General features: G+C 33.1%; 1 non-coding gene across 1 annotated transcript; it reads left to right on the top strand.

The window, feature by feature from the left end:
- The first annotated feature begins 361 nt into the window (after positions 1-361).
- Positions 362-444, top strand: TRNAL-UAA (transfer RNA leucine (anticodon UAA)). Its single transcript has one exon. It is a non-coding gene; the product is annotated as a tRNA-Leu (tRNA).
- Positions 445-13,169: the final 12,725 nt, after the last annotated feature.

The following is a 13,169-nucleotide window of genomic DNA, read 5'->3' as shown; positions in this document are numbered from 1 at the left end:
CAAATTATTAACAACGGTTGTGCATGTGTGACCCGTTGTTAAAACTAATAACAACGGTTTTTATAACCATACCCGTTGTAATTGATTTTAGTAAAATTCGCGCCATACATTCTACAACGTCTATTGTGATTTTCGTGAATAATCGTTGTTAAAGGGGCGTTGTAGTTGCCTGGATTTGTAGTAGTGAATTGTACATACGATAAAAATTCATTGACTTTTGATAAGATGCTTTTTGGAGGGAAATTTGGATATGAGGCAAATTTTTATATGTCAGATGGATTTTTCATTGTTTTAGATGTTTTCAATTTTGTTATTTAAAAGTAATGGCATATGTATAAATTAAAGTTAAGTGAACATTAAAGCTGGTTTGCCCGAGTGGTTAAGGGGGAAGACTTAAGATCTTCTGCACATAAGTGCGCGTGGGTTCGAACCCCACAGCCAGCATTTTAAATCTTTATTTTTTTTTTATTAAAAACAAATATTTTCAAATACCTTGTCATATTTCAAAAGTTGTTGGGCCAAATTAAAAGTTCATTTTAGAGATATATACATAATTACATATTGAGATAGTTTAAGGATAAATTATTAGTGTAGACCCCGTGCATATTTGCACGATTTTTTAGACAATAATTTATAAGGACGTTAAATATTATAATTTGGTAATATGATTAATGGTGTAAGAGAAAAAAATTGATAGTTTTCATACCAAATACTCCGTAAGTTTTTTTTTTTTTTTTTGAGATAAGACACCAAAAAAATTGTTGTTTAAACTTAACCAAATTACAGTATATGAATAGTTTAGATTCCGTACGAATGCATGATTTTTTAGATTGTAATATGTAGAGAAATTAGCATTTAGCAATTAGACTTTGGGGTGTTTGGTAAACGGCATATTGTCCGATTTTTAGCATATTCAAGGGTTTTAACATGTTTGATCAATCAATATACTAATTTTAGTGTTTGGTAAATAGTACTCCCTTCAATTCACCATATTCTTCCCTATTTGCTAAAACGGTTATTCAGGTTTTCTTCCTCTTTCTATTTTTGGTAACTTTTTACTCTTATTTTATTCATTCCTCTCTCCTATTACCCCACCCACCCAACTCTTTTAATCCTATTTTATTCCTTACTTTAATATTTGTGGCCCACAATTCATTATTTAACTCTTAATTATTCATCCATCTCTCCTATTACCAAACCCACCCAACTTTTTATCAATATAATACTCCATTTCTTAATTCTTGTGCCCAAACTAAAGAGGAAGAAAATAGAGGATTGGAGGGAGTATATTGAAACAACATATTTAGGCTCAATACTTCATATGCTGCCTACCCCAACATTTGGTTAACATATTGTAAAATAAGAAATTCTGCTCCATTTTACAAAGAAAATTAACAATCTACTAATCGTAATCTACCAATTACCAAACACTCAAATTAATTATGCTAATTATAATATGCTAGTCAAATCTTCTGATTAGATATGTCATTTATAACCTGCTTTTGCAATCTGCTTATGCTGAAATTAATCTGCTGTTTACCAAACAGGACCTTTAAATTTAATGTTACAGTGTACAATTATTAATGATTAGTATTAAGAGATAAAAATAACATTAATTTCTATTTTCGTGTTGTATTAAGAGGTAAAAATTAATGATAATATTAAAAGGTAGAATGACATTAATTTTTTAAATATAATGTTGTAGTTTACAATTCTAAAATATAATACTTGTATTTAAGATACATTTATGGGTAAAATTTGATGATAAGTATTAGTAAAACAATTGGTCTCCCTTGTGACGGGTTACCATTTGTGGCGGATATTTTGTAAGATAAAATGGTAACAAAATGGGTTAGTGGAGAAAGGGGACCACATGAATAGTGTTGCAGAGAGAGAAAAAGTGGGTACTTTGTGAGGTAAAATGGTATCCGTCACTCAAGAGTGACGGATAGGTGCCGTCACAAACAAGAATTTGTGTTAGTAAAATATGTAGTTGATGTGTTAAATGTAAAATGTATGGTAGTCCAATATAATTGGTGGAATACATTTCTCTACAAAGATTGACACATAAGAGTAACAGGGTATACATGTTAGTCCCAAATTTTTTATAGAATATCCAAAAATGTTAGGCCCAATTTATAGGTTAAATGATTTGAGCGGGAAAATCTCTAAATTCACTTATTCTTTATAAGTAGATTCCTTATTTAGTAAATGGATTTAATTGTGATTAACTTCCTTATTTAAGAATATGCTTTTTGGAGGTGGAAAATCATGAGTTCACCTATTCATTTAGTAAATAGGTGAACTCATCTTATCATTTAGTAAATAGGGGATGTTCTGTTTTTCATTCCACCCAAAGTGTAACTAATATGAGATCATCTTATTATTTACATATGAAATTTATACATTAATATCTTTATCTTTGATTTACTATAATTTATTATACAACAAAAGTAGTTCAAACAATGAAGATGACCAACGAATAAGGATTATAAAAAATGTATCACTTGAGACTATAATAATTAAAAGAAGTGAATGTGTCCTCTATTTACGTAGAAACAACCACAAATTAAAGAAGAAAATAATTGGCAAATTTAAGAACAAGTGAAAAGAAAAGAATATTACAAGTTTACAAACCCGACTTCACTTATACTTAGGAACAACGGCGGTTCTGATGGGGGTGTAGGGGATTCATCATGAATCTGAGCCCCCTTTTCTATAAATAAACGGTGTTGCTCTTTCACATACGACTTTTACTATTTCACATAGGGGTGAGCAAATTTAGGTTCGGACCGGAAAAATGGACTGGACCGGACCATTTGGTCTGGACCAAACCCAGACCGAATGATTTTGGTCTGGTCCTCGGTCCTCATTTTTTCAAGGTTTGGTCTTCGGTCCGGTCTGGTCCAAGACCGGTTAATTTAGGTCCGGACCGAATGGACCAAATTTCATATTTTTAGTGACGCAACATTAAAATATTATGAATCAAATTAATATTTTATCTTCAAAAGACATTATAAATTAGTATTGTCAATGATTTTCATAAAAAGAGTCGTCTAATTATTTAATTGCATTTTATTTAGCGGAACTAAAATGTACTTATCGTATACGAAATGGTCCAAGACCGAAAGTTTTAGGTCCGGTCTTCGGTCCACTAAATTTTTATTTTCGGTTTTCGGTCCGGTCTTGGACCGATTCTCAGCCCTAATATTTTCACATACATTTTTTTCATATTGTTTCCAAACAATACCCCTCCCTCTACTAAAAAAACCTTGATTCTATCCTTTCTCTTCCTCCTAAAACCTAATTAAATTTCACTCAAATTCTTTAATTATAAATTTTAGTTCTCATATCAAACAATAAATTACTCCAATTTATCAAAAACTTACATTAATTTGCTTTATTTCACACAAAATTGCATTGTCCAGCTTAATTGTTTTGTGTGTTCGTTTATAAAATCAAAGGAAAAAAAATTCAAGCAACCTCTTTCGACAAATAATTGGTCATAGTGCACAACATTTTCATCTTGTGATTCATTGGCTAGGAAATGATATTGTGATTCATCAATCAAATTATCATGTAAAAATTAATGTGAATAATCCAACCTATGGACCGTATTCTACTATTAATCCCAATTTTAATTAATCCCACAATAAATCCAACTCTTTCTCCACTTATTCAAGCCTAAACTTGCTCTCTTTTTTAACTGCTTTGTCCGGTTAAGTTAGTCGTGGGGCCCAAATTCTCTCTTTTTCTTTTAGTTTATCTTTCGTTCTTCTTTTTCTCTCCCATGTTCTTCTATTTCTTTCTTTTTCTCTCCTGTTCTTCAATTGTTCTTCTTTCTCCATTGCTATACTAATAAATGGGCTAATTAATTGAAATCATTATTAACAAAATTTGATCAACTCAGAAGTCATTCATCCTTACTAGCTACTGTTTCCATTTAAACTTTTTCCAACCATAATAAAAACTTACCGACAAGTCCACAACCAAACCTACCACCGCCATTATCGCACCAACCACCACTTCAAAAGTAACGATAACCAGCATTTGAGGCGCATGATGCCGGAGAACTCAATGGTCGAACCAATTTTAAATAATTACATGTCTCTCCTAGTAATTAAATCTGGGTTTTGAGATTGAAGAGTCTATCACGGTCGAAATACTCGAGGGGGGGGGGGGGGTGAATTGAGTATTTTAAAAACTTATGCCCACTTTTTATTTTATATCTAAGTAATTAATTATTTAAAGTTTTTAACTAATTAACTAAACGATTATAAGCGTAATGAAATGAACGATAAAGAAAACTGCAAAGACACACGATATTTGAAGTGGTTCAGCTTCACACGTCGAAACCTACGTCCACTATTCTCGATTAATAATTTTAGTACCTTGCTCCAGATTACAAAATTATCAACCCACTCGTATAACTAACTTTAGTTATAACTCAATTTGAATATCACTAGATATTCGGTTTTGACTATCTTAAGTTACTACGAAAGCACTTGATTGTTCTTCTAGGTGTTCACACAATTGAACGAGTAAGAAACAATATGAAGTACTATTATCTTATATCGTAACCTTAAGAATAATATGCAAATTAAGGAGCACGACTTTTCGTAAAGATTTTCAAATGCAAAACAATAAAAATATTTGATTAAAATTTAAACTCAAATTGTTTGCAAGGAATTTTTATATTTCGAAAAACTTCTTTGAATTGATAAATATCATGAGTATATATAGTGGAGAAGAGACACTAGGGTTTAGTCGAATATCATGAGTATATATAAAAGGGGGGGGGGGTGTGGACGCGGGCCCACGGGGGTAAAAGCGAGCAAGCTTTTTGCATTTGTGGAGTCGCCACCAATTTATTGTGGAAAATTGGAAACCGTCCGAATACCTCGTGTCATGTCAAGACACAAAGTAGTGACATGAACACCAAGAACTCGTTACCCTTAGCATTCTATGTCTAGAATGACTCTCGTGGATGCCAATGAACACGGGTGTTCACAGAGATCTGGAGTAAGGGGTGATGGAACGTATTAGGAAGCTCTTTTGATCGAACACCTAATCCCGCCCGCCTCGATAGCGGCCTCTACTAATGATTAGTGAAGATCGTCTATACTCGATATGTTGAAGGTTATATGCATGCAATGCAACATCCATCAGATTAATCCTAGCATGTGAATTTGGACTAAGTCGGTAAACACGTAATTAACACTCATTAATGTCGAGGTAGAAATTTAGGTTAATTGCATGTGAGAGCATACAAACAAACGATAAAGAAATACAATAAAAATACAATTAAGAAAATTACAATAATTACAACGGGTTAATTGATTTACGTCGAAAATACACCTAAAACGGATGGTTTTTAGAAAAAGAAAGAATAAATAAATTAACGAACAGATTAATGGGTGATAATACGATTAATAGTTAATTAATACGTAAACTAACAAACTAGGTCAAAGCAACAACGGAAGTTCAGAGACAGAACTCAACCCGGAACAGGCGCAGCAGAGCTGCGTCCTTTGGAAGAGGCGCAGTGCTTACTGCGTCTGTTCCTGACCTGAATTCTGGCTGTGAAGCCGGAATTGCAAATTGTTAATGTTCGTGGGTAATTTTAATGATCGATTAATGATATTTGACTCGGATAGAAGTGATTTAACATATTATATACATATGAATTAGTCATAAAAACAGTAAAACATGAGATAAAACTAATTAGAACGAACTAATTACAAGATTAATTATGGGATTAATTTACAAATAAACAAACTAAGACAAATTAATTAGATTTATTAATGACAAACTAATGATGATGATGATGATAAATAACAGATGCAAATATACAAAAGATGAATTTCAGAGACTTGATATTGATGAATCAAATCTCCAAAAACCCGAATTGATTTTAATGACGAAAACCCGCAAATATGGATTATAAGGGATTTAAGTCGGGAATTTAATGATGATAAATTATTAATGATTTACATGCTAAAAATATCATACTAAAATTATCGTGTTAATGAAACAATGAACAATCAAAAGCAACACAGAAAAACAATCAGACGAACAAAAGACGAAGGAAGAAGAAAGGAAGCAGGAATTGCGGCAGCCTCAGGAAGAGGCGCAGCAGGTGCTTGATGTGACCATTATTTGAGCATATTTAGTCCTCGAATTAGCCTCGTTCCCATGCTTTTTAGTGCATATTTGGGTCATTTACTATCTTTAGTCCTTTGTTTTGCATATTCTTTGAGGTTTTGTTTCCTTGGTAGGAGAGGAGTGCAAACCTTGCATTTTCATGGCAAAATGGAGCTAAATTGATCGAATCTAATGACCAAGCATCAAAGAGAAGATAAGACTAGAAGGCCTTTGTACATATTATAGTAGATGGGCAATGATGAAGAAATCCTTGCATCCCCGACTAAATCCCGGAGGATTATTGGAAGAAGAAAAGAAGGAAAGGAAGCTGTGACACAATCCGCCCGTCTAACCAAGAAGACGCCCGTCCAAGACGTGAGGAATCCGAGCGTCTTTGCAAAAGGGACGCCCGTCCAAACACCCCACAATCCGCTCGTCTAGCCTAACAATCCGCCCGTCCAGCCACCAGGAAATCAGCCCGTCCCGACACCTTGGACGCCCGGATTCCCTTACAGTCCCATACGTCCTTTTCTTCATGCTCCATGAAAGATGCGCATATTTATGAAAGACCGGCAAAAAGGAGACCGACATCTCTTTTGAGAGGAGCCATTCCTTAAGGACTTAATCGTCATTTAAACCCTTAGTAAACTCTAATTTGTGTACCTAATCCCCACTATAAATACCCCATTAGTCTAATTAGATGTTCATGTTCTTCTTATCAATCTTTAGAGTAGTTTATATCATTCTAATCTCTTCTTAATCTTGTAATCAACTTCTAATCAAGTCTTAATACAAATCTCATTTCCTTAATTTCTCTTTTGTTCATCTTTTATTTTGGGTAATTGAAGATTATTTGGGTTATTATTGGGAGATTGACAACCTTCCAATCATTCATCAAGTACTTCTATTATTCTTTGCTTTATTATTGGAATCATTAGTAGGTATAATCCTCTTAATCCCTTTTTAATTATTGTTAATCATCTTCATTTATTCATTATGTTTTGCTTTGTTAATGTGATTGACAACCTTGTTAACATGTCAAACTTGATAATGAGTGAGTAGTTTCCTTAACTAGGGTTAATGGGTAATTAGGGGAAACCAACATGGGGGATGATTCATGCTTAATTTAATATGTTTTCATAGTTTATTTGTTTGCTTGTTGTGATCTCAACTTATGCACATGTTATGTTTGATGAAATGCGAGCCTATGAATCCTTGCATTTTTTACCCATCACTTACCTTTTCAATGAGACTTGTAAGACATAAACCAACTCGAGTCTCATTAGACCATGCATATAGTTGCGTAGGGAGGATTAAGTCTACTTGTAGGTGTTGTACAATCTAATCGATTCGGCTCCGGGACCCAAACCTTCCTAGGATTGTAAGATATAAACCAACTCGATCCATCACAACAATAATTGCTTACTTATAATTTGAGATTATGTTTGTATGATCAATTCCCATGAATCCCCTATGACCCCATGACACCCTAGTGCTTTTAGTCAATTGTTTACATCTCATTTTAATCATCTTGCTTGTTTACTTTTATTGCTATTTAGTTTAGTGATCTTCTCATCTCAACCCCAAATCGTGACATCCCTAGACATCGCTACTTGCAATCGAAAATCCTACAACAATACCCGTCCCTTGGGATCCGACCTTTACTTGCCTCTTTACTAATAGTAGAGTTGTTTGTGAAGTTATAAATATTGTTTTGGTCTAGGTGCTCTTAACGACAAGTAACCGAAAACTAAATCTCCAAGTGAGTCCGACCAAAAATGGCGCCGTTGCCGGGGACGGTGTTAACTTGATTTGATTTTCTTAGATTGTTATTAGTTGTGTCTTTCTTTGCCTTGGGGAAGTAAAACTCCTCAAGGTTTGTGTTGGAATATGTGTCCTCCGACAATAATGCGATCACAACTGTCGATCATGATGATCACATGTTTAAGTCTCATTTTAAGAATACATGTGGGAAGTAATATTTTACAGTCAACTGGTCCACACATATCGGTAATGATTGGCTGACTAGAGTTTGACATTACTGTCGTGCGACGGTGGTGATCAGTTGATCCCCTTAGGTCATACCTAAAGGGTAACACTCTTAATTGAATATTTAATTGATCGTATGACGATACGAGTTAATTAAATTACTTAAAATTGACGGACGTTTTTGGAAGTAATATTTACGTGTCTCATTGTAATTTGATTAAATAAGATACGGTCTAAGTGATCGAATTGTTTTATTACTTAGATGAAATTATTGTTTACGGAAACAATTGAAACTGAATAATTAATTTATTATAAATACAAGATGTTGTGATTTATAATTGGTAAATCGTTTTGGTACAAGTAATTATGAATTACTAAGTCGATTTTGTACATGACGTATTTTTATTAATACGTTGATTTTTAATATGTTAAAAATGCATGACAATTTTACATGACTTGTGACATGTGACAAATTGATAAATTGACAAAGATAAAATGGAACCCATTTTATCTTATATGGACCGAAATGAAGGGAGTATTAGGCTAAAAATTGTGTTGATTATTTTAAGTGGAAAGCATAATCATTAACCTAATTGATAGCCATGCAAACCTAGTTGCTTTTGTGAAGAGCATCTTGGTCATGCATTGGCCCCTTTTCCCACCCCCTACCCGGTTTTCCTAGAGCAAAAGGCCAAGGGTTTTTCTCTATAATTTCCCTAATATACACTACAATAGGATGGTGTATTCATTCATTCTTTTTACACATCTAAAACTTATAGAATTTTAGAGAGAAAATTACTCCTTCTTCCCTCTTCTCTTGACCGAAAAGCAAGAGACCAAAAACAATATTTTGGGTCAATTTTTATTAAGATTAATATTGTTCTAGTATTAATAATATTAGTCTTTAAGAGGTTATCTTGGGTATATATCTTTGGGAGGGATTCTATCTTTGAATCCTTGTTCTTCCATTTGAAAGGAAAGCTCAAGAACAAGTGAGTAGGAGAACTCATTTGTGCCCATATATCCGAAAACTCAAAGTAAGGAAAACGATTTCTTCTTTATTCTTATTCATGTTTGCATGCATAAGTTCTATATCTAATTTTATGACTAAATTAATTGTCACATATATGAATATGTCGAAATATAAGATTAATAATTTCCAACAAGTGGTATCAGAGCCTTAGGTTGTTTGCATGCAAATCGGTTATTGTTTTTTCCGAGTTATACGATTAACAAACAAAACTTATAAATTTGTGTTTATTATGAAATATCAGGAAATTTATTATGCATGTTAAATTTTATGGTCCTAAAATATTTTTAGGATATTTTGGTTTATTTATGGCTTTTTATTGTTCGTTTTATATAATAATGGCATTAAAATATGATTTTTATGATAAAAATGTCATTTTTGGACTAAAAATAGCTAAACTTCGTTTTTTCCAGTGGTTTTTGGATATATTTTCACATATATTATCTATTGATGACCTGTAAATTATCATAATAAAATGTGTTATTATGCTCGAAATATGGATTTTTCAAGTTAAAATCGCATTTAAATGGAAAAATAGGCTGATATGAGTTATATTTCGAATCTGGTTATAAAAATTTAGTATGTTGTCACATGCAATTATACAATATATGTGTAAAATAATTGACTATAATGAAGTCTTTATGCATAATTTACGAATTTGTGTTTAAAAATCACATAAATAGTGACTTTAATTAGTAAAAATTGCTAAAATATACTTCATGACTAAGGAAAAACGTCACATGTTTCATTTTATCACATATTTCAGATATAAAATTGAAAAGTTGATAAAAATAATTTTTCTCATATTTTTTATGGTTATAATTGATAAATCCGATAAACCGCAACATTGTTTTTCCTCGATAAATTTTCGAAATTTTTAACCTATGTTTTTGAACATTATGAGTGTCATGGTATTTTTCCAGAATGTTCATGAGTTTAAAATTTCAAATTTCAAATTTATTTGAAATTTTTATGATTTAATTTGAAGTTTATGACATTATTTTGTATTTTAAGCCCAATTATGAACAATATTAAGAAATATAAGTTAATTATTGTCAATATGTTAGTGGAGACTAATTTTGAGTCCTAAGTTGGTTAGGGTAATTAACTTGTACATAAATATGATTTTATGTAATTATTGTGATTATAAAAGTTTAAATCACGCAAATCCGTAAAAAACCGATTAATATACGATATTGGCTCCTTAAAGGCGATTTAGCATAAAATTGGGCATGTTCATACATATTATAATGCTGCATTTTATTTATGATTGTCATATTTCAATTTTATGTAATTTTTGAATTATGTAATTTTACTTAGTATGGCCTTAGTTTTTAATTGATATTACCCGAAATGTATGGGAATATCGATTCAGTTGTAATTTATTGTGATCTCGTATCACCGTTTTGTAATTTAATAGATTTATTTTTATTTTAATTACAAATGTATAATAGGAAATTATGTAATTTATTATGTAATTTATTTATTCCGGAGTTCCTTGAAGACGGTGCCACTCGAGAAGGCGATCCATTAAAGAAAGTATTGCCTTGAAATGCGTTCCAAGACCGAAGTTCAAGGGACCAAAGGAGCTGGTTTCCGAATTTGTAATAGTTTATTATATTTTCTATTCTAGGAAGGCCATACTAGGATTTTATTTATGCATTGCATTTTATTTATATGTTGCATGCATCGCTAAATCGCCATAACTAAAACATGCATTATCTTTTTATCGAGTTTATCGACCGTGTCAATTACAATTATCGTAGTTCACCGCTTTAGTTCACTTACAACGTGATAGATAATAAATTGACATGACCTCTCGCTAAAAATAAAACAATTGAGACTTAGCCTTACCAAAAAGTAGAAACCATGAAAACCTATTTCGTGAGGGAGTGCACTCGGCTTTACCGGGGTACAAACCTTGTTACGTAGGGGAAGTGGGTGATAAATGTCTACCCACCGAATTTATAAAGATGAGGGTTGTTTTCGGCTTTACCGATGCCCAAGTTGATGTAAATTTGGATCATGGACACATTTATTCGAAATTTGGGTTGAACTCAACGAAAGTATTCTCGACGGTTGCCGGATGTGTTTCGGGCTAAAGATAAATTTTAATGTAAATTTATCAACCAAGAGTTCTAAAAGTAGAATCGATTAAAAAGTTAATCCACCGAGTTATATTGATAAGGGTTGTTTTCGGCTTTACCGATGCCTAAGTTAATATGAATTTGGGTCTTGAAATCATTTATCAAAGTTGGGTAGAGGTCACTAGATAAATGCAATAAAACTTGTTTAAATTAAATTTACAAGTATTATTATTATTGAGAAAACGACAAATGTTTTATTCCTTCTATTTTCGTTTTGTAGACTACTTTTATTTCTCATAACAAATGGCCGCTCCAAACACCAACGCCACACCTCTCACTAATGCTTCATGGCTCCGACCCTTCATGGATCATTGTAAACTTGAAAAGAATGGGTCAAATTTCTCCGATTGGGATGCCCAACTCAAATTAGCCGCCCAAGGTGACGACAAGCTTCGTTACCTCACCGATGCCTCTCTACCCGAACCTAATGCTAGGTCAAGTGCCGCCACTAGGGAAGCATATGAGGCTTACCACAAAGAGTCCGCCACAATGAAAAATGTGTTGATTTTTGCGATGGAGGCGGATCTCCAAAGGAGATCCTTTAAAATGGGCACCGCTAATGAAATTTATTCCAAACTTGTGACAATGTTTTCACAAACTCCGAGGATCGTCCAATATGAGGCAGCCTCGGCATTCTTTGATCTCGATTTCAAGGAGGGTCAAAAGGTTAGCCCTCACGTGCTCAAATTGTTGGAGCTAGTCGAGACTTTGAAGATTCAAAAAGTTGAAATCCCCAAAGAACTCATTGTAGATAGGATTCTACACTCCTTATCCAAAGTCAAGGCATATGTTCAATTCCGGGTGAATTTTAACATACAAGACAAGGACGTGTCTCTTGAAGAGTTGCACAAGTTACTTGTGCAAGCCGAAAGAGACATGGGGCTAAATGTTAACCCACCTAAGGATGTGCTTAACATAAGCACCAAGAGTAAGGGGAAGTTCAAGAAGAATGGGAAAAAGGGTAAGAGGCAAGCTCCCATGTCCACCAAGGCTAAGACTTTTGAAGCTAGCACTTCCAAGATCAAGAAGGGTCCTCTTGACAAATGCCATTATTGTAATGGTGTTGGACATTGGAAGAGGAATTGTTCCAAGTATCTTGGTGACATCAAAGCTGGAAAAATCACTCCAGTAGGTAAATGACTATCCTTTCTTTTATGTTTCTAATTCAACTATGGTATTTTGATACAAAGTTGTGATAATGTATCCCCTTTTTATTGTAAATAGGGCCTCCTCCAAGCAAAGACAAGGGAAAGGAAAAGCAAGCTTGAGAAATCATCAAGGAGCTAGGAGTAGCTTCCAATGAAGCTTGGCTTTTTATTATTGTCTTATTTAAGTTATGTTTCGGATTTTAGAACTATTTTGATTTCCGTGTTCGACATGGAAATGGTTGATCCTTTCTAAACAATTGTTGTATTTTGGATTTTGGTGGCTTGGTTTGCAACCCAAGTCACCCCTTTTATCGTATTTCCTTGTTCTAAAAATTCGTCTTTATATGCTTGCACATAGAAACATATGATCATCTACTTAAAGTGATCCAATAGACAATTATAATGATGGGATTCATTATATGTCCACAAGCTTAAGGCTTGTGTATGATCAATTATAAAGTGATGTTGAGTTGATGAACTCTCCTAAAGGAATGTAAATTACCAAGTACACTCATCAAATCTAAAACTATTAGTCAATCTATGAGATAGTCCTCCTTATACTTCAAAATCATTATTTGTGTCTCATAAGCTATCTTTGAATCTCTAGTGTATTTATTCTAAAGATAGAGTGGGAGAAAAATGAAGACACAAAGAACACAAAGCAAATTTGTATACTTGAGTAAATGAGATCTACGAAAGAAAGAATGATTT

The sequence above is a fragment of the Silene latifolia genome, chromosome 3 (genome assembly GCF_048544455.1).
Source record: "Silene latifolia isolate original U9 population chromosome 3, ASM4854445v1, whole genome shotgun sequence".
Lineage (NCBI taxonomy): Eukaryota > Viridiplantae > Streptophyta > Magnoliopsida > Caryophyllales > Caryophyllaceae > Silene > Silene latifolia.
The sequence above is the reverse complement of the archived record's forward strand: the minus strand, read 5'-3'. Positions and strand labels throughout refer to the sequence as shown.